The sequence below is a fragment of the Columba livia genome, chromosome 11 (assembly GCF_036013475.1).
Source record: "Columba livia isolate bColLiv1 breed racing homer chromosome 11, bColLiv1.pat.W.v2, whole genome shotgun sequence".
Lineage (NCBI taxonomy): Eukaryota > Metazoa > Chordata > Aves > Columbiformes > Columbidae > Columba > Columba livia.
The window spans coordinates 7,093,650-7,114,609 of record NC_088612.1 but is presented as its reverse complement, the minus strand read 5'-3'; the positions used below and the strand labels follow the sequence as shown (position 1 = coordinate 7,114,609).

Below are 20,960 nucleotides of genomic sequence, written 5' to 3'. Positions count from 1 at the left end.
AAACAGCACCAAGATGTTAATAACGTATTACACTTCATTCACACGATCACACCAGGGATAATTTTTCTACCTTTTTAAAATATACCACTATATTTTGAGTTTTCAAATTTTAGTATACGAAAGACATTTTCTCCCAAAACACAGAACGCATCACAAAAACTGAAGGCTTACGCCAAAAGCCATGAACTGTAAAGCTAGTAAATACAAGTTTCAGCTGAGAAAAGTTAGCCTTTCAGATTAACACTTGTATTTCCTATTTAACATTCAATTCATTTAACAGGTGTCAAGCTAAAAAATCTTCTAATCAGACTACTCACAGTAATTGCTGTAGCCCACATGATTTAAAAAAAAAATGCCCATTTTAAAAGTAAACACATGGATTTACGTTTTTTTTTCCTTAGGTACTCTTACAGTTGTGGCTTATATTTTTTTTTTTTAAACTATAGAATGAGATGTCTATAGAATAAACTATAGAATGAGATGAGAACAGCACAGCCTATGCTACAAAAAACATGCCTTGCATCATAGGTCCTTGACTCCTTCACCAGAATACTGGCACTGCTAGCTCTAAGAATCCGGACTGTATCTCCTTCTACAGGATGACATGAGGCCAGGTGCTTTAAAGCTATTCACTTGACAGCAGATTCTTCTTTGGGATAAACTAAACTATTTCAGCAAAGGTGATGCATATCACCGTATCCATGTTTTTCCATATAAGCTGTCAATGCTACGAATTAATTTTACGAGACTATTTAACATGGCTTTATATCACCACTGTTAATAAGAGCGTTCTTCCGACCTCATCAATCCTCAGTGTGCTGCACGGTGGTCATAAACTTGAAACTCTTCTTAACTCCCCAGCAGTGCGCACCTAGCCTACTGAGGTCTACCTATCCTAAAGATCAAGCTGACATTTACTAGATGAAAACATGTTATTCTTACCAGAAAAGGCAGTTCTGAAGAGCTCACAACAGTAACAAGGGTCATTTAAAACTGTTTTTATTATAATACCTATTCAGCACAAACAGCATCATGACGATACAGGAAATATGTAAGACCACTGAGATCACAGTGCTCAATTTCATACTCATCATTAAACGGTCAGGTCAATCAAGATCACTCTGCTCTTGAGTACTGTTTTGCTTCGGTTTTTTTATTAAGAGCAGGTCAATTAAAATTTGCAGCTGTAGACATTTAAAGATTTCATATTAGGAATACAAGTCTTCAGTTTGACACATTCAGCCCCACAATTACTATGAGAATCTTATGTGAATCAGGCTAGTCTTGTCTTTTCATAATAAACTGTGCAGTATCTGGTGATTTTAATTCTCTAAATTGAAAATTCATGGGGGATTTCAAATATGTTCTGTTGTTCTTCTCAAGGTACCGATCACGACTTCTGATTCTCAGACTTCATATCAGACAGTTACACAATGAAGTTCTAGAATGTACCTAACAACCTTGTTCGTTAGTTGTGTTTTGCTGCAAGACATCCATGGTGTACAGTACATATCTAGTACCTATAAATATTATTTGGATTTTGTCTTGCACATCAGCAGTGACTTACTGCACATAAAGGATTTTTTACAACTTAAAGAGACATTTTTGAAAAGCTTGTGCAAAATTTGTATGTGACTTCTCTCATGAACACGCTGAAGCCTTCATCCCAGCCAAACAGAACAGTTGCACTCAGGTAGTGGGTTCACAAGATCTGTATTCTAAATTATCACGATAAACTATGTAATTTTAAAAAACAAACTATCAAGATTACTTTTGAGATTCACGATACGCGTCTTCATGAAGACACCTTACGCTTTGAGGTCCTGAATGTACTCAAGTACATTAGCATGGTAAGCTGTGAAAAGGAACTAGTTAATACAGGCAAAGGAGATCCCCAACTTTTAATTACACAGTGGTGAAAGCATAACTCAATTGTAACGCATTACTCTGTCTCTACATGCAGAACCTTAAAGTGTAAAAACAAAAAAATAAGCTTATTTGTTTATACTGCAAGGACAGCAAGGTACTTTGTAACAAGTCGGTGCAGGTTTAGCCTATTAGAGTAAAATTTAGACTGAAAAGAGTATTTTTAAGTTGATTGTAAAAAAACAACTTATTGGAACGGAAAAGCTTATGAGTGTCGCTTGCTAATGAACTAATACCTTGAACTGAAGGAAGAATGTTTCTGAAGTTTTATTAGACTGAATGTCCTTAGTGGCTATGACAATCCTCATTAGCACAGCTTTATTTTACGATGTGCTGACACGATCATTTCAGATTCTTAAAAAAAAGTCTTATTTATGAGTGACCGTAAAAATCTTAGATGACGTGTAACGAGATATTAACATTACTGTATTTAGTACATACTAACAGTTTTTAAATGCACTAAAACTTGAAAGAAAATTCAACAAGGTAAAACATCGTAGTTTAAATATTCAATGTTTATTTTGCTAAAATATATTTACAGGATAATTAAAAAAAAAACAAATCACAAACACTAATGCAGTGTAACATACCTGGTACGCACAGTACAGAATTTTGCTCAAGGTCTTTTATCCAACCAGCCATCTGAATTTTTGGAAGCAAGAACAATATCCAGTAATAGCCTTTAAAGAAAAAAAAAAAACACAACACACACACAAAAACAGGTTTGTCTGAAAACAAAGGCATAAGGCACATACAGATTTTATGTACAGTTCTGATGTTCTCAACTGATATGAACTTTTTCAAAACACATAAGGTATCTTACAATTAATACAAATTTCACCTACGGTACAAAACCGTAATATTCTATCCTTGCCAAGCACTAGCCTTCAGGTCTCAAAAAATGAGAAACAGGCCCAAAAAATCTCCTTGTGTATGAACTCCTGAAGTCTAGGGTTATTACTCTCACATTCAAATTCTACAATATCCCCAAGCATTAACGTTACAAACTTATTAAGTAAAAAAAACAAACATTTTTTAAAGTTCAATTCACATTTCCACTAGCAAAATGGGACATAAAGAACTTCTGGGTTTATATAAAAATACTGTAATTTCCCACCAAACACAATGCATATGAATGTATATACATATATGAAAAAAAAATCCACTTACTCAATAGCCTTAATAAACTAAAACTTATACAGAAGTAGCAGCACTAACATCACATTATTTTAAGGCAGTCTACCCATATATGAAGAAATAAACAAACTTTGAAGTCCAGATAATCTATAAAATGCGTCTCCTCCAATTTAAAAATGAGATTTTTTTTTTTTTCTCCCGTCTGCACAGTATTAAAAAGGCAAATCCCAAGATCACAGAAATAACAAGGAAATGAGCATACTACCACAAGTTATAACCACTCTTACCTAAGAAAATAATGTACGAACAATTCTTCTGGAAGCCAGTCAGGAAATAAGGTATTGTTCACGGAATTCTACCTAAAAAAGAAAGTATGAAAATTTTCAGCATTTTGCTTTAGAAAAGCAGACCAAGTCAGATGCTTGAACCTTATTGATCTTTAGGTAATTATTAAGTTCGGAAAACTTCTGATAGCAGTAACTGTATCTTTATAACTGAACTCTAAAAATAAAAGTACGGGTGGCTGTACATACTTAGCTGAAGAAAAACACTGTAGAGTGACTGACATACAACATGCATGATCTATATTTTTACATGAATAACTGCAGTCTCCTCTTCTGTCTCCCATTACTTCAATTGTGAATGACTTAGTCAAACCCATTTAACACTTTTTTCTCTTAAGAGCAATTTATCATACAATACCTCTTATTCCTCATACTTTTTTTCACAATAAAGTCTTTAAAAAATGCTATGCAAAATTAAATAAAACCTCTAGTGAGAGGAAAGTAATTTTAAAATGGCTTCTGTTATCAGCTTCTCCGAATTTTTAGTGATAAGTGAGTCGATCTCTCCAAAAGACGTCTTTTTGTCCTTCAGAATAGTTACAAAACCTTCAGCTTCTTTACCTTTAATCAGAGCCCAAACTATGCTCTTTAACACAAGGAACACCATATTTGCCCTACCTCTACCCAACTTTTCTTGCCCTTGGTGAAAACGCTTAACATTATATTTTACAGCAGTTATATTTATCACCATTTATTTCATACCCTAGGACAAGTCTGGAATCATTCTGTAAATACGTGGGTAATTAAAAAAATAAAATTAAAAGATAGCAACTATAAATTAAAATTCCTACACCTTATATATATATATAAACGTAGAACAATGAAATAAAATATGTTAAGAATACAAGCAACTTCTTTTCAGAGACACTTAACTGCTGTTTTATTTTCAGAGGCTAAAGCAAGTTAAACACTATTTAAAATCTATCCCCTTATATTAAAAAAAAAAGAAGAAGAAATACAGCAGACACCCACCTAAAGCTAGAACTTTCTTTTCAGCAAAGTGTGTATGTCAGAACCTGTTCTACACTGAAGAACTGTTGCTGGGGTTATAAAACCACCATAATCCAAATCTAAAATAAAGATACCGAGCACTTTCCATAAATGTGACTGAAGTCCAATGGTTGCTGAAACTTGTATTTATATTTCCACAAAAAGTCAACTTTCATTGTTGTAATGATGGATTTGTATTTGCAGAGGAAAGTACCAAAAAACGCAGATTTACCTCCAATTGCAAAATTTAAAACCTGCCCAGAGTTTTATAATCCTGTACAAGCAGGATAAATCCAGCAAATATGACTACACATAGTCTCCAATTAAAACTGAAGTCTTTAATATTTATCTCTTTCTTTACTACAGTGACTTTTTACATATTTGGAATTGCAATTTTACTCAAATTGGTAATTGCAGAATGCGAGTCACTGCAAACATCAGCCATTCCATTTAAACTGGCATTTTTAGAAAGTCCTGCAATAGGTGTTGTACAACTTCTAAATTATTAAACATCAAAACAACGATAAAAATGCTACCTAAACAGAAATAATTCCAAGCTCCCTGCAAAAATGCATAAACTGAACACCAAAACTGACACCCGATAAATGCTTTTAAAAAGCTTTATATGTCACAAACTCAGTCGTTTCCTTATCGTGTGATTCGTACTTAAGTAACTACCTTTCTTCTCGTAGTGTCGTCTAAATCATAACTGTATTTTGCCAACTTTAAACTGTAGACTTGGCATGACCGAGCTTTGTTTTTTTTACGCTTTAAGTTTTTGTATTGCCGTTTTAATTGCAAAATCATATTGCACGTAATTCTTAAGAGTTTTCTTTAAAGTTCTGCACCTGAACTGCTGTTTTTCAAGCGAAATAGATTTCTATCTATTGTTTCAGTGAAGTACTAAGCTGTCTCATCCGTAGCCTGTTTTTTTCTTACTGGTTTAGAAAGAGTTAAAAGCCAACACCCCACAAAAAAAAAAAAAAAAAAAAGGACCAAGTTTTATTTTTAAGAGAAAAGGACATGGCGTCTTTGTTCTTAACAAACTACGAAAACATATCCCCATCCGAGCAGCAATGGACAACAAATGCTCTTTAAACAGATACGGACTTGGGGCTAAACATTTAACTGGTGATGTAGTAGAGTCTTCACCTCTCCCCCCTCCCTCCACTGCTGCATTGGAGTTACAAGCTGGTTTGCAGATGCCCCCCTTCCCTGCTGCACCGGAGGGGAGCAGGTCTGCAGCCCCCCCCTTCCCCACTGCTGCATTGGGGAACCCGCCTGGCGCTGCCCCCATCCTCCTTGCTGCGTTTTGGGGGGCCGGGGTGAGCGGAGCCCCCTCGGTGCTGCAGGGGCAGGGGGGAGGGGGAGCTCTCTGCAGCCCGGGAGCCGAGCGATGTCACCGGGGCGGCCGCCGAGCTGGGGCTCCCGCGGCGGCACCGCTTCTCCCGCCGCTCCCGCCCCGAAACCGCGCGGCTCTCCCCTCATCCAAACGGGGTGACAGAGACACACGGGGGTCCCCAAGGCCCCCCTGAGGCAGCGGGGGGGAAGGGGGGGAGCAGCAGGGAGAGGCAGGCGCCCCCTCCCCCTCCCGGCTCCAAGGACATTTTGTTTTTCCTCCCAAGGACAAAGGACAATGAGGCGCGAGGAGACTCAGGCACTTACCCGGCAAAGAGCAGCCCCTCGGCAGGCAACGGGGACCCTGAGAACGGGGCGCTGCTCCCCCTCCTCGCCTTGGCCGCGGCGGAGGGCGGCCCCGCGCCCGCCTGGCGGCGGAGAGGCGCGGGCAGAGCTCCGGAGCCCGGCGCCATTGCCCTCCGCCGTCGGCAGCCCCGCGCGGCAGCCCGGCTCGCCGACCTCCGTCGCCCCAGAACCCCCAGAGTGCCGGGCCCGACTTGGCCCCCGAGACCGGCACCCGGAGCGCTCGCCGGGCCTCCCCGCTCCGAGCGGCGGGGAAGGCGCCCGGGAGCCCGGCAGCAGCAGTGGCTGCTTCCCCGGCCATCTTGTGCCGTGTGTGAGAGAGTCTCTCCCGTCTCCTCTCAACTCCTTCCTCCCCTCCCCCCGCACAACATGGCCGCCCGCTCACTACTCACTGCGGCGAGGAAGGGGCGGGCCCGCGCGCCGGCCCCCCTACCTACGGCGCACGGCGCACCCCCCACCCTCCCCCCCCCACACACACACACTACGCCCCGCCCTCGGCTGCGCGCGCGCCGCGCGCCGCTCGCCATTGGCCTCGCCGCGCCCACCCGAGCGCGCGCACCACTGCCATTGGCCGCTCCTCGCCCTCCTTCGACCTCCCCACCCCGCACGGCGGCCGCGGCTTCCCATTGGCTGAGCGCTCCGCCGCTCCTCCGCCGCCGAGTATTGGCGAGAGGCGCCGGCCGCTCCCCATTGGCTCCTGCCCGCCTTCTCGCGCCCCGCCCCGCCCTCCGCGGGCTCTCGCCCCGCCCTCCCAAGTCTCCCCTCAGCAGCAGGAGGGCGGTGGGGGCAGCACGCCGGCGGTGTTGGAGCGGGCTGACACCCCTTCCCCAGCTCCACCCCGCCTCATATCAGCCGTGACCCCGGCTTGGTCTGAGCATCACCAGCCCACGCTTCAGAACTCTCATCCCTCAGCCTGCACTGGTCTACAGTGAGGTTAAAACCTCCTAAATTGGCTTCTAAGAACCCCACACCTAACTGCCCTAACTGCTGCCATTCCCACGAAAGGACTCTCTGTTCTCATTAGCCCTTGATTTGCAGCAGCTCACCCAGCAGCCAGGCCTGGCCATCAGCTCCACCTCACCATGGGAAGTGGTGCCACAAAAGCCCTTGTTCTGTTGTCCTGGGCACAGCCAGCTGCCCGGGGCTTCCTCTGCCTTGTACGTTCTCAACCTGCTCCTAAACCCTGCTGGTGGAAAGAGCCAGAGTGACCACAGGGCCTCTGTCTGCAGCATCAAGCCCAGTCCTCATTAGCACATCTCAAAAACACCACAGACACCCAAATAAAACTAAGTACAGTGCTTTTTTTAGCCAACATCATAGAAATTGTCTTGTACGCCAACCTCACCAGGACACTGTCTCCTATTTTGACTGCTGCCACAGAAACCACTTCAGATATCAGCAGGACAGAGAGGCATGCCCCACATTTTCAGTCACTGTCAGCAAGGCCTGTCCTCAGCCAGTCAGTTACGATGTTCCTCTGCGAGAGGCACACCCAGCAAACCTGACAGAACAGCATAATTAATACTTACATACTTCAGCAGTCACTTTGAATGATATGCGTGCCTTTCTCCTCCTTTATTTGCACAGCTTATTCCATTGAAAGCACAGTTTTGTCTGTGTCCTGTTTTTTCCTTTTTTTACACTGATAACATAGGTAGTTATGGCAGCAATTAAACCAGCAATGCTTGAAATGATGATAGAAGGTTTCAGGAGCTGGTCTGGCACTGAAATCACGCAGTTGGACTTTAGCAGCGACCTCCTGAGCTGGGTTCTGAAATTCAGAAGTAGGTGGTCAACTGAACAGAATCACTCATTGGTGTCCCTGAGAAGAAATTATTTTGAGCCAAGAGATGTATTTCCTTTAAAAATATAGAGAAAAGCTGACCTCCCTATACAGGAGAGCAGGGGAGGAAGGCACAAGTTCACTCACTGGCTCGTAGCTTCAGAGAAGGGGTGGTGGTGGCCTGCAGAAAGCTACCACAGCATAGGAGCCTTCAGCTAAGGAACCAATAGAGGAGGAAAACCGCAGATCCCGTCTCTCACTGGAAGAGGGCAAAAAGAAGAAGAAAAAAAAGGAGAATTGAAGTTCTGGTCTGCGGAGACTCCAGAGAGCCTGTTCTGCAACTTCGTTCCCATTCAGATCCCTGCAAAGGCTCAACTAATCCTCTTGCTCTCAGTGTAACTACTCACAAACAACACGACATAAAGGTGTTTGCATGGACAGAACCCAGATGCTGTCCTCCTCGGAAAACTACCAACAGCGAAGAAAGTGGAAAAGCAACCAAGGAAAAGGCAGAAACTAGATAAAAGTAGGGCACAGCAAAAGCACTTCTACTTATGTCAGTATTTTCAGCTGACACTGCAAGGTATGACTGAACAGCGAAGACCAAGATGAGAAGTTCAATTTCCAGCCTTTGTATTGTTTTTTTTTCCCAGAATACAAGCACATTTCTAGAAAAATGTATAAAGTGCGATCACTTGCAATAACCACATGAAAAGGAGGAAGGAGCTCAGGCGTTCAAAAGATGATTGCACTTTGTAAGGGTAGTGTGATTCCAGCCAGAAGAGTTTAAGATTGTAACTGAACAAGACCTAACCTGTGCTCAAACTGTTACCCGATCTTGATTTTTCTCTAACTATATCATACTGTCTAGTACAATAGGTTATTCCTCTTAAAAAAAAAGTACATTTACAGACAAACATTTCTGAAAGTCACTTACTGTATTGCTGCTACCTGTAATAAAAAGAAATACCAGAAGTCTAATATCCTCGTTAAACATATTCAGTGTTGCTGTTTTGACTGCTTGCTGGCCACCAAGGCCTAAAGCAGCTCTGAAAAAGCTTACACAAGTATTCATTACCTCTTCTGTTTCTTCAAGTGAATTGAATGTATGTGAACTTAAGTACATGGCATTTGTCAGACAACTTTACTGTTCACGTACCAGTAACAGCGAGTTTGCATTCTTCTTTCCTAATGAGACAGGAGAACAGTGCTTGTCTCCTTTTTCACATTTTTACCTCCCATGGTCAGCTCTGTATAAACACAAAATTCTCATTCCCACTGTTTCTGCAGTTATCCCATTTTTTCCTTCTAAATTCAGCATTTCTACACAACTGCAAATTCCTCCATACAGTTTATTTCTTCTGTTTTAGAGAACATGTTTTCTTGCTTTGTGTATCAGACCAAATACTTCAGCCACGTTTTATGAACCACATGTCTGATAATAGCGGGACAACTTAATGTTTCCATTACTAATTTGGCAACTATTTTCTGTGACTGCATCTGTGTCTAGAATTCCAGATAGAGGCACACAACCTCACTTTCTGGTATTCACCCAAATTATTTCCTTCTACAACCTTTTTGCCTTCCCCCCCCCGCTCCCATCAATTTTGTTATTATCCCTTAGGGATGACACACAAAAGTGCACTAATTTCCCAGGGCAGTGTCCCTTCCCTGCTTGCCCCAATATGCCCTCTGTGCCAGAGGATACCAAAAAATTGGTGAAGCAGCTCGTTGTTGGCAACACATGAGGTGTCAATGTAGCATCCAGCTCTTTGGAGACACAAATACAAAGGAAAGGCCAGAAATCTGACACTGATATTTGGCAAAATAGTCAAGTATTGTATCTGCCTTTTCAAGTGGAAAACAGGAGCTGAAACAAGATTGAGATGCACAATGTCACCAAACTTTTCCTCAACCAAAACTCTACCGCTTTTCAGGAGAAACTAGTAACAGTTTTCTAGGCCCTAAGCCAAACAGAATAGTTTGGATTATTTTGATAGAGAATATGCAAACAGGATACCAAATGCCCTTTGAACACAGCAGGCTGGTTTGTGGTAGGCATTTAACTTCCTCCAAACGGGGTGTTCACAGAAATTGTCACTTTGCCCTGAATAAAGTATAGTCCTATTTTCTATGCTTGTAAGTAACCTTTAATATGTTACTAAAACAATCTGCTTTGCTTTTTTTCCTTCCTCAGTAATTCACTATTAAAAATCACGGCAATTGTGCAGGTAGATCCAAATCACCTTCCCTTACACTTCTGAAAACCTGGGATTTTGAAGCAGTGTGCACAAAGATATAAGAGTGCGGCGTCTGAACTTCTCATACCAGTGACATAGAGTTACATCAACAGACAACTGTAATTAAAGACACAGTTCTTCTAAGTGTGCAACCAGCTTCTGTGTGGCTGGCAAAGATGATTATTGATCCTCCCTAAAGCTTTTTTACATGCAACAACAGCAGCAAAGATAAAAACCAGTTCTAGCAATTGGCTCGTGCTATTCATTCTGCTCTGGGTCTGGAACTGGAATACAAATCCAGGATTTTGTGCCAGCCTGTAATGGATAATTGCAAACACATCTACACACACACACACAGAACTTTTACTTATGCCCTTTTTGTTTCTTGGATTTAACACTGAAAACTAATATTATGTTAATATGGTGATTTTGCTAGCACTTTCATGGTGCTCATGTTTACAACAATGAACCTTGTGAGCAGAAAGAAAAAGATTTATTACCCAGAAAAATTGGAAACAAGTTCTTACCAGTGTCATAAACATATGGTAAAGAAAAAAATCTTTAAGTCTGCCAAGCCAAGCTCCAGAGCCTTTTCATTTTATTGAAAATGAAGCAATTTTAACCAATATTCAGCTCTTTTTATTCCTGTTTACAAAGAAAAATAAGTTAATAATGGAAGTATAAAGACGTAATGGAAGTAAGAAATGGAACCAATATCTTTTGTTGGATTTAACTGTCTTGCTTAAGCAGATTTTTAACTTGTCGGTCACAATACATCAAAAAGTCAGTATTGTTTCTGTAAACGTGATCTTGTGGCCTGAGCTCAAATTTTAGACCTAAGAGCTCATGAACAACCTACTCGCCTCCCTATTTCAGTTTTGCTTGAGTACCTGCATACAATAAGGCAAATAAAAACCCAGTAACTATTGCCTAGTGAGAAGATTAATTACTGTGTTTTATATTAACTTGACTAAGGAACATACATAAAAGTCCACTTTTCTTAAGGAGCTTTGAAATTTGAAGCTCCTTGCTGTTATTACAGACCATCTCAAACTATCCCTGGTTGCTATCTCAACTGTAAGAAATAGTAACCGTCTCAGCCAAGGTACTTACGCTGCGTTGGGTCAACATTTAACATATAGCAATTGCCTTAAATGGCAATCTTAGAGGTATAGGAAAAGTGGAAAAGATACAATAGCCCTTATGTTGATGAAAACTTACAACAGTTGGAAATTTTAGAGTGTTTTGAACTTAAAGAATTTGGCTGATTGTTTAATAATATGTTTAATTGCTTCTTCTAGTAATCCACTGGAGCTTGGAACAATTAATCTGTTTCTTTTCCCCTTTTTTAACCTCTGCCACTGAAATTATCTGGGTTTTCTTTAAGGTCACCTTCTCAGTAACAAACTATTCTGCTTGGCTTGGCAAACTTTTATAAGAGGACTGGGACGTGGTAGGAAAAAAACCCACTGATTGACCATTTTGCCTGTCTAGTTAGACACCAGAATTTATTCAAGTGCTAACGAGGTATTATACGTCTCCTTACATGAAAAAGAATGATGCAACTTTGCTTATTAATGAAATCACCTTTGAAAGCAAGTAAGAAACTAATGTGCACCTTCCCAGGAACTTTAATACCTGTAGCCACAGGATGCACAGGCAGGTTCTGTGACTTGATTTACACTCTTAAACTTCTCTGTACTGGTGATGTTTGCTGCTTGGAAACTTGCAGGACTAGAAATGTGCAAGGATTACACATATTAGTAGGGTTTTAAATCTCTCTTGAAAAGGTGGTAGCTGCAAACAGTGTTCTTTAACATACCATTCTGGCTGTAAGTACACCCTGCAGAGTCACGGGAGCGTTCTGCTGAGCTGGGAGATGGTCATTGTTTTATCAAGAGTCTGTAAAATAAGAGAGTATGGCAAGATTAAGAGAGCTATACAGAACCTTATGTTTCAAAATAAAGATATTGTTCTGTTTTCCAATACATCACACAATTGGTATGTAAAGAGTCAGAAAATAACATTTTATAACTTTTAAACAAAACCTTCAGAATACGTGGATTTTAAATGTAGCTGGGGAAAAAAAAAAAACATTTTCAGAAGATCTAGGCAATGAAATTAATAATATTTTAAAACTCAGATAATTTGAAGTTCTAGCATGATTACTTCCTTGCAAAGATTAAGAGTTCATTTTCCAAAAGCATTCATCTGTCCATCCTTGACATTTATTTGCTGCACACATGAGCCCGTAAAGCGTGATTGCTTAAGTGTTTGAGCAATAGGATCAGAAAAGGGAAAACCGACGTGACACAAATAATCACAGAATCGACTGGGTTGGAAAAGACCTCAGAGATCATCGAGTCCAACCCTTGGTCCAACTCTAGTCCATTGACTAGATCATGGCACTAAGTGTTCACACATCAAAATCAAGGACAAAGAAAACCCCAAATCAACCTATAGGCTCTAATTTTTATTTTCTACTAACTCCATTTGTGTTCTAGTGAAGACTTTGGAAAGTTGAGATGACAAGCAGAACAGCAAGTTGACTTTCTTGGTAAATCTCCTTGAGGGTTTAGAAGCACAGGGGCTTCATATTAGCCTTGCAAAAATGATGAATTTCACTCAGATTGAACAAGATGAATTACAGCTACTCTAGAATGAAAAGAAAAACAACCCAGGCCTCCTGAAATCCAAGTATCAAACTGGGATTTTTATTTCAATCAAGTTTCAAGCCTGTTTCCATAACGATCTTCGTTCTTGTCTCTTGGTGCAGGTAGCACCGTAGGGCATTTTATTGATTGCTATATAATAGTTGACAATATGATGCATTATTCAGCAAATTGCCACATGCAGTGATAAGAAACCATGCCTTTTTTTTTCTGAAATCTTAAAAGTGTATACATTTAAAAAAAATTTTATAGACAGTCTGACAAAGCCCTGAATCACCCTGTTGTAATATACCATACACATAAAAGAAAAGACCCCTTATATTTGTCGCTCAAAACAAACTTCTTATTTGTCAACAGTTGTTATATGTGGAGTCCAATCAATTTTTGATGTAGTGGCACTGAATCCGGGACACACTTGGATTAGAATGTCACCCGAACAGAAATAGCTGCTGTGTCAGACTGATGTTTCCCAGGAGCTTTTATATTTTCTGCCTGTGGTCGATTTGCTATAAACTGGCTCCTGCTGGAGCTTTATCCAGCCAGGAGAGCTCACCAGCCTCAGGCCGGGAGCAGTTTCATGCACCTAAGACATCTAAACTCCAGAATTAGCAGCTTTAACTGTTGCAGGCAGTGGATTTGCATGCTGAAACAAAAACTCTTTCTCTCCGACAGAGCCATTAACAGTGATAATCTTGTCTCAGCTTGAAATCATTCACAGTGCATTGTTTTATACATATATATTTAGTCAAAGATGAGTATTAGAAGGTGAACTGGTGAGAAAATGGGAGCAGCCCAAGAAAACCCTGTCAGTACAGCCCTGTTGCAAAATGAGGATTTAACAAGAAGTTATTACCTCTCTTTACAAATGCGTCTTGAGGCCTAGAAACATTTGGATTACTAACAAAAGCTGGGATTTTGATGTCTTCTTGTTACTCCAGATGTCCTGTGCCTTTAATTCAGCGCTGAGTAATTACATTGAGGTCAGTGCAATCACTCCATGTTTTTTCTTGGTATGTCTAAATGGAATGTTGTCCTAAGGATTTGGAAACATATGAAATGAATTTAGGAATGAACATGTATGTCAGTACTTGGAAAATGTAAGTGCCATTAACTAACCCAGTCCACAGAGGGGAAAGAGAACATAAAGCAGAGGTCTGTGAATTTCAAGAGAAAGAGCAAGCATGTAGTTTTGCACATGCAGGTATAATTGCATCATTATTCTTTGTATTTTCCCCAACATCTCTTGTTCTTGCCTATAACAACGGCAAGAGGAATAATATATATTAAATTCTGCTGGGTACTTCACCTCTTACTCATCTTCACTATACCTTTAAAACCTTTCCATAAAACAGAATATTGACCATCAAGACACCAAATGTTAGACTTAAGTAGAGGCAATAGGTCAAAAGAAAATGCATTTAATTGGGAAACTATCTAAAATTTTCTTGTAACAAGCCACACAGGTTACCGGTATTAAACAATACATTCAAACACTCTGACCTATTGTATAAAATAAAGGAGACCATAGAACACTCTGGAAGAAAAAGTGTATAGGGAACATGAGTTTGTCTGTGTAGGAGATAAAGTAAAATGTTTGAATAATTTAGAATCCTAACATGAACAAAAACTTAACATTGGGACTTAAAGAACTGCATTTTTTCCCTTAAACTCCAGTTATTAAGATATTGTGCTTCTGGCTACTGTATCAGGTGCTGATAATGAATATTCAGACAGTACTTTTGCTGAATGAACAAAAACTGTTCTGTTCAAAAGATTAATAAAGGATTATCTTTATATATAAATACACATACACTAAAGATAATGAAAATTGGAACCAAAAATTAAGTTGAAGAACAATTATTTAAATGCAGAAAGTGTACTCAAGTGATGTTAATAAAATGGAATTAAGCATAGGAGAAAACATAACCTAATTAAGTTCAGAAAAGCATATTAGTATATGCTGGAAAAGTAATTTTTAGATATGAAAACTATTGTATGCTTTATTTTATCATTATAGTGCACAGTTTTACACAAACAAATCAAAGATGTGCATTAACGTCGCACCAGAGCTGTGTGCTATAGGTTTTGCTGCTCATCCGTGCACACTGTGTTCAAGGTACACGTGACCTCCGGATTTAATGTCACCTTAGCACAGAACAAGAGGGCAATCAAGAAAATAATGGTCTTGAGGTGGCAGAAAGGCTTCTATACATTGCTTTTCAGTAATGAAGGAATCACTGTCTCAGATACACTCTTTTTAGACCCAGGGCAAGGAGATCAAAGACCTTGCAAAATTCACCTGCAGCCAACACAGAGGAATCCGAGTTACTCTTGGTTTTAAACACAACTAGTACTTTTTGCAGTGCTAGTTGGGATTTGAATATCATGGCTAGAAACTGTCAACTCTTCTGTGAGCCACTGAAATAACAAGACCTGTTTGTGTGACAGCCAGGAGCCTGCGCGCCCAACCAGCTGCATTGCTGCAGCATCCCCACTCCCGCACCATATAGCTGCATAGGCTGGGATGTTTCTGAGCTATACCTTACTGACCGGTCAGCTGGCACACAGATGCTGATTGCTTGGTCAGCAAGGAAAGCAGAAAAGGCAGCCTTTGCACTCATTTTGTAGTTCTTTCTTTAGCAGGAACGCTAGTTTGGGTCTATAAGCTGCAGCCTCCCCCAAAGCGCAGAAACTCTAGAACTGAAATTTGTTGAAACTGAACATCAGATCAAAAGCTCGAGGCCTCTAACAGCACGATTCCATAAGCCCTGCCTCCTTAAGAAGCCGGGATAAAAATACAGCTACATGAAAAATAAATGAGCAGCTTTTCCTGACTCTGAAACCAGAAAATGACACGAAACCAAAATCAAATGCAACGAGATCGCTTGTATTCCCAAACGCCAGCATTAATGCTCCTTCTCCCAGTGCCTTAGAAAACAAATGAGCCCTGTAATGTATTTTGCAAGGGAAAGCTCCAGGAGTAGAGAAAGTAAACTCTGAACACTGAAGACCCTTAACAAAAATGCTGTTGCTCGCTCTAAGAGTTTTGCACTGAGGGGGATTTGGTCTCATCTCACTCCTGCCATGTCCAATATTTTCTCTTTTGATCGAATGAGCAGTTCTGCAGCACACTAGTCTGACTTTTTAGATCAAAACTAATATCTTGATCCATGGAAGTCAAGTCAGCCCGTGCTAGTCACAAAGGGCAGATACACTGCATGCACAGACCAGCCAGACATCTTTTTATACTAGAAACACTATTTAAAACATACCTAATATACTACATTCTCCCTGAACACCCCAGCTGTGCCTCCATGATGCTGGGTGCAGAGGGGCATTATCCTCCTGGTTATCCTCATCACGGGCTTGGTGGCATTTTTGGAACCATGTTATACCTCCCAAATATTTTAAATCTCCTGGAGAGAGACATGATTTTGGTTGCACACCGTGACTGCCCCCCCCCCAGGAGAACTTTTCCCGTTTTTCCTTGTTTTTCTTACTACTTGTTATTACTTTTTATTTTCTTTTTAACCTTAAGTTGAAAAATTAAAGCCTTTGGACCGAAAAAGGGTGAAGGTGGAATGTATGAGCCTCTTGATTAAAACCAAGGAGAAAACCCTTAAGATACAAACTCCCACAAACACAACATGTCTCCTCCTGCTGCATTAATGCCGCTTCACAAAATGGCGACCGCCTCTGTAGGCAGCTGCCCACAAACGCACGTCCCTGCAGGAAACCACAAACGCATTTTATATATATATATATATTTTTTAAGCTTTTGTTTCTCTCTCTTTACATTCAGTCCCTCAGGGACTCCCCAGAGCCCTCTGCAACGCCGTAACCTGACAAAACAAGAAGCGACAGGGAGCACACAGAGCTCTCCTTGTGCAGGGACCAGCCTCCCCCCTCTGCCTTCAGTGGAAAACACCCGGGACCCTTCCCCACGTTCCACGGGGTGAGTGGGCACGTCCTGGGCTGGTGCGTGGGGCTGCGGACTCCAGCGCCCTGTACAGTGCAAATAAATCTGCTGATGCAGCCGGTATCACCGCGATCTTGCATTTCCAGAATTTTCTCCCTCCGCTTCCCAAATATAAAGGGACTTTTGTGCTAAATACTGTGCTTCAGTGCTGATGGGCTCCGTGTAGGGAGCCATGTGGTATTTGGTTTCTTGCTACAGTACATGTTTTTATAATGATGGGGGAAGGGAAGGAAGGGAGCTGCTCTTACCAGCATGCCAATAATCTGTTGCAAAGGACTGGAGCTCTCAGAGCCAATTAGTCCTGAAGTTAACTATTTAATTGCTGGGGGAAAAACAAAAAGTCTCAGGAACAGACTCGGCAAGATTAGGGACAGAAAAGACACTGCATATACCCAGGGCATACGAGCTCAGTGCAGATTTGTTCACAGATGCATTTTTCTACACTTGAGTACTAAATACTTTTGATACACAAACCGACCACTGACACTCTCTTAGCTCACAGCATGCAAAGGTGGGACAGCTGTAGCCAGAACACATACACAGAAACATTTTAATAAAAGCTGGATGTGCTTCGGGATCTGTTCCAGAAGCGTGGAAGCCACCCAGAGGAGCTGCATTTCCAACACAGATTTTGGGTGGGTACAAACCTCCGCTGTGGGAGGGACAGACCCCACCATGGGGTCTGGGTGCTGGCCTGGCAGAGGACACCCATTTGTGTCACTGCAGCATCTCCCAGCAGCCCTGCTGGGGACAGACACAGTAAAGTGGGGCAAGCTCTGAGAAAGCGATGACATATTCTGTCGCCCTCTAAATGTACAGCTCTCCATCATCCCTGGGCTGTGCCCTGACACAAAGACACACTTTAGACCTCCTTGCACCAGCCTTGTTTTTCTAACCCCTTAACTGCATTAGAACAAAAAAAAACCCACCTCTTTTTATATTCTGCAGTTTAATTTGTCATAAACTTTCAGTGCCTGAGGCAGAGTACCTCATGACTTGTGTGCTATTGAACAAAACCAGGGACGAAGATGCACAGGGAATCCCTGCCTCGTCTTTCTCTCCTGAGGCAAGTCTGAACGTGGCCAGGGAGCACAGACAAATTAGTCCTAATGCAAAGCAACAGTTACCCGCTCCCATTTGACCCAGCGGGTCAGCAAACCTACTTTTGCGCTCTTTTTTTATTCTGTGACGTACCAGAGAATATCGGATCAGATTCTCAGGGATGCCAGGGAGACCAGTAGAGTTTGCACAGCATGACGTGCCCTGGCACACCAAAAGCTGACTCTCCACCCAGCTCATCAGCCCCAGAGAGAAGCACAGTTCATTTATTAGTTTGGGAGGGGACGTTCTGGTGCTGCAGGGCTGCTTCCAGTCCCAGCGAGCACTGCAGTGTATGTGAAAGGCACATAACTGCAGCACCGGCATCTTTAATGGGTGAAAATGAAGTCAAATCCCCCTCTTTGCTATGGAGAAGGTCCAGTGCATGTGGAAGGTGCCTGCTGCTCCCCTCTTGGAGGGCTACAACAAGGCTGGCACCATAACACATATCACTTTTAAGCTCCAAGAAGAATTCTGGCTACATTAAAGTATAATTTCACATTCAAATTAAAAACACTGTAAAGGGGGGAAAAAATGTATCGCTAAGAAAACAGCAGATTATTTAGGCATGTGAGCTGTCAGAGCTCTGGCAATAGAAGAGCTTTCTTGTTCCTGCTGCCTCCCACAGCTGCATTCACTAAATATATCCTGGGCAGAAAACTGCATTTCTCCACCCCTTTCGCAGCCCAATCAGGTTGTGCACAAACATCACCAGGCTCCCGTGGGACATGCAGCCAGGCAGCAGCGATGTCCTACTTACAGGCATCATGAAGGACAAAAGAGACTAATACTGTCACAACAGGGTGAAATTGTTACACCCACAGGTTATTTCAAGAGGGAGTTAAAACCAGGGTGGTTTGTTCTCTATAGGGATATACCCCATTTATATGTCAGAATCAGTTAATAGAAGTTATTGCATCAGATGATTTCCAATAGATTGCAGGAGAAAAACCAAACAACACCACGGGTGATCTCAGGGCAGGTTCAAACAGAACAGTCACCTCTAAAAATATCTCAGCTCCTGGCACATTTAGAGGTGAACAATGGTCTTCAGTGCCTATGACTAAATGTCCATAGAGCCAAAGTGCTTCCCCATCATCTCCATTCTGCTCTCCACATTTCTCCCATCCTCACCTTGGGTCTTTTACTTGCAAGGACACGGGTTCTTTGGCCTGGGCAATGGAGCTTTGGTCCCAGCCGCAGCCTGGAAACACGGCTGCAATCACAGCAACACAGGAGAGGAAGAGCTGCCCCTTCTGATACAGCGAATTCTGTAACGCATCAAATTCTGGCAGAAACAGAGTCATTTAAGTGGCTTTCCTCGCTTTCGAGCTGCAAGCCAGCAGGGATTTTGACCCTCCTGGTCGCTGCTTCTGCCTTTCCTCACAGTTCCCTATTTCTTTAGCGCCTCCCGCTCCTCTAGCAGCAGAGCAAATTTGACAGAATCTGATCAATTTTTTCAAGCTTTCTCATTTTAAGAAGTCAGTGGGAGCGAACTACATCTTGCAGTCGAACCTCGCAGGAGGGACAATTATGTATCTCATGCATGACCTTAATCCGTAGGATTTTGTAGATAGTTTTTCATGTAATCTCAATACTCAGAGCTGATCATGCATTCAGATCATATCTGTAGCCTTAAAACATTTTGCAACAAAAGGAACCCAAGTTCATTTTGATATAATGATGCAGTCACATGCTTGCCATGGAATAAATAGAAATATTGAGCATTTGGGAATAACTGGCAAACTTAAAACACTTTAAAAAAACAAAAGCTGTCTGTTATATGAGGAGTTTTAGATGTCAAATTGCAGTAAAGGAAAATGGCAGAATGTGTGTATGAAGCGTCCTTTAATATCTTTTTTCAATCTGCAAAGCATGAAAGAAAGAACCTAAAGTCATACTTGAACATTCACATAAAGTAAGGACCTTATTTTCAAAGATAGTAATATCATTTGAAGTATTCAAAACCTTTGAAATCAGATAATTCATTCCCAAAATGGCTACAGGTCCCTAAGCTTTAAAGTTTAAAGCTAGGAAAGTTTGAAAATTGTGCTGTCTTGTGTCTTTCCTGCACATTCTCTCCTCTGCTTTTCTCATCTTCCCAAAACAAATTGTCCTCAAAGACACTTCTAATTTTGTATTTGGAAATTGCCAGCATTTTAATTAGCAATGTTGCTGTAGAAGAACTACAGCCTGAACGATTTCTGCCGCAGCGGTTGCACTGAAAACAAACCTTGCTCACTGGGGACAGAAGTGGTTTTGCCTGCTCTGATCTCATAAGGTCTGCTGGACCCTATGGATTTCTGAGCACATGCAGAAAGATGTAGCCTCATCTATGAAGGAAATACAAAATGTGAAACCAGATGTTGAGATCGAGCCCCAGAGAAGCCACGGTAATGTGAGCTACGTTCACCAACACTGCAGGTCTAAAAGCAAACAAAGGTATAAGAAACTGGGATGGAAGGTTTCATTCCTCAGACTAGGCAGTGACTCACCCACATTCCAAACTGCTCAAACAAGGGAGGTGAACCCTCCTCCTGGTAAATTTAATTTTGTAGAGCAAATCCCAAGCAGAGGCAAGTCTGGTGGTGGCACATTGTAGGAGACAGCACAGGGCCAAGCGTGTAAGCCGCTGTATTAGCTTGCCTTCTTAAAAATATTGAAGAGTTCAGAAGTTCTGCTTTTCACATCTGAAAACACAATGAAAAAAAAAAAAGGCTACTACTAACAATTGCTTTTCAAGAGCCAAACTCTTTTTATTTTCTTAGATACCAAGGTTTTCCAAAATTGCGAAAAGGCAGGAGTTGACGTCTTTTTCAAAAAAACAGTTCAAGGACAGATAAGAGAAGTCAAAAAGTTAACTGAACAGAGAGCCAAGCAGTGTGTAAGTGGGTAAGGTGCTGTTTCTAAGCATCAAGTTATCCATATGGGAAAATTTGACCTAGAGATATGGAAACTCGTGACTCTAAACTTCTGCTCAGTCATTCCCAACATACAAAGCAGACTTCACCGATGAAGGACAAGCACGTTCCAGATGTGAGCACACAGCCAAGCCGCTAAACATGCCCAGCTCCACCCTTCTTGCCTGGC

At 41.5% G+C, this 20,960-nt stretch overlaps 1 protein-coding gene and 1 long non-coding RNA gene across 4 annotated transcripts in view; both read right to left on the bottom strand.

Annotated features, from left to right (window-relative positions):
* The window catches only part of CHD2 (chromodomain helicase DNA binding protein 2), a 73,493-nt gene extending 65,657 nt beyond the window's left edge, over positions 1 to 7,836 (bottom strand). For 2 of the 3 annotated variants that reach the window (XM_065076626.1, XM_065076629.1), the window contains exons 1-3: positions 6,063 to 6,297; positions 3,351 to 3,422; positions 2,517 to 2,606 (exon numbers count right to left, since the gene is read on the bottom strand). The gene's annotated coding sequence lies outside the window, so the exon portion shown is untranslated. Of the gene's footprint in view, positions 1 to 2,516; positions 2,607 to 3,350; positions 3,423 to 6,062; positions 6,298 to 7,627 lie in introns of those variants that run through there. The other variant, XM_065076627.1, reaches the window with a different exon arrangement.
* Positions 7,837 to 8,013: 177 nt separating this feature from the next.
* Positions 8,014 to 20,560, bottom strand: LOC110359897 (uncharacterized). The gene is made up of 5 exons (XR_002415396.2): positions 20,366 to 20,560; positions 13,647 to 13,826; positions 11,944 to 12,023; positions 11,760 to 11,855; positions 8,014 to 8,140 (listed from the first exon to the last, which is right to left on the bottom strand). It is a non-coding gene; the product is annotated as an uncharacterized LOC110359897 (long non-coding RNA).
* Between the last annotated feature and the right edge of the window lie 400 nt (positions 20,561 to 20,960).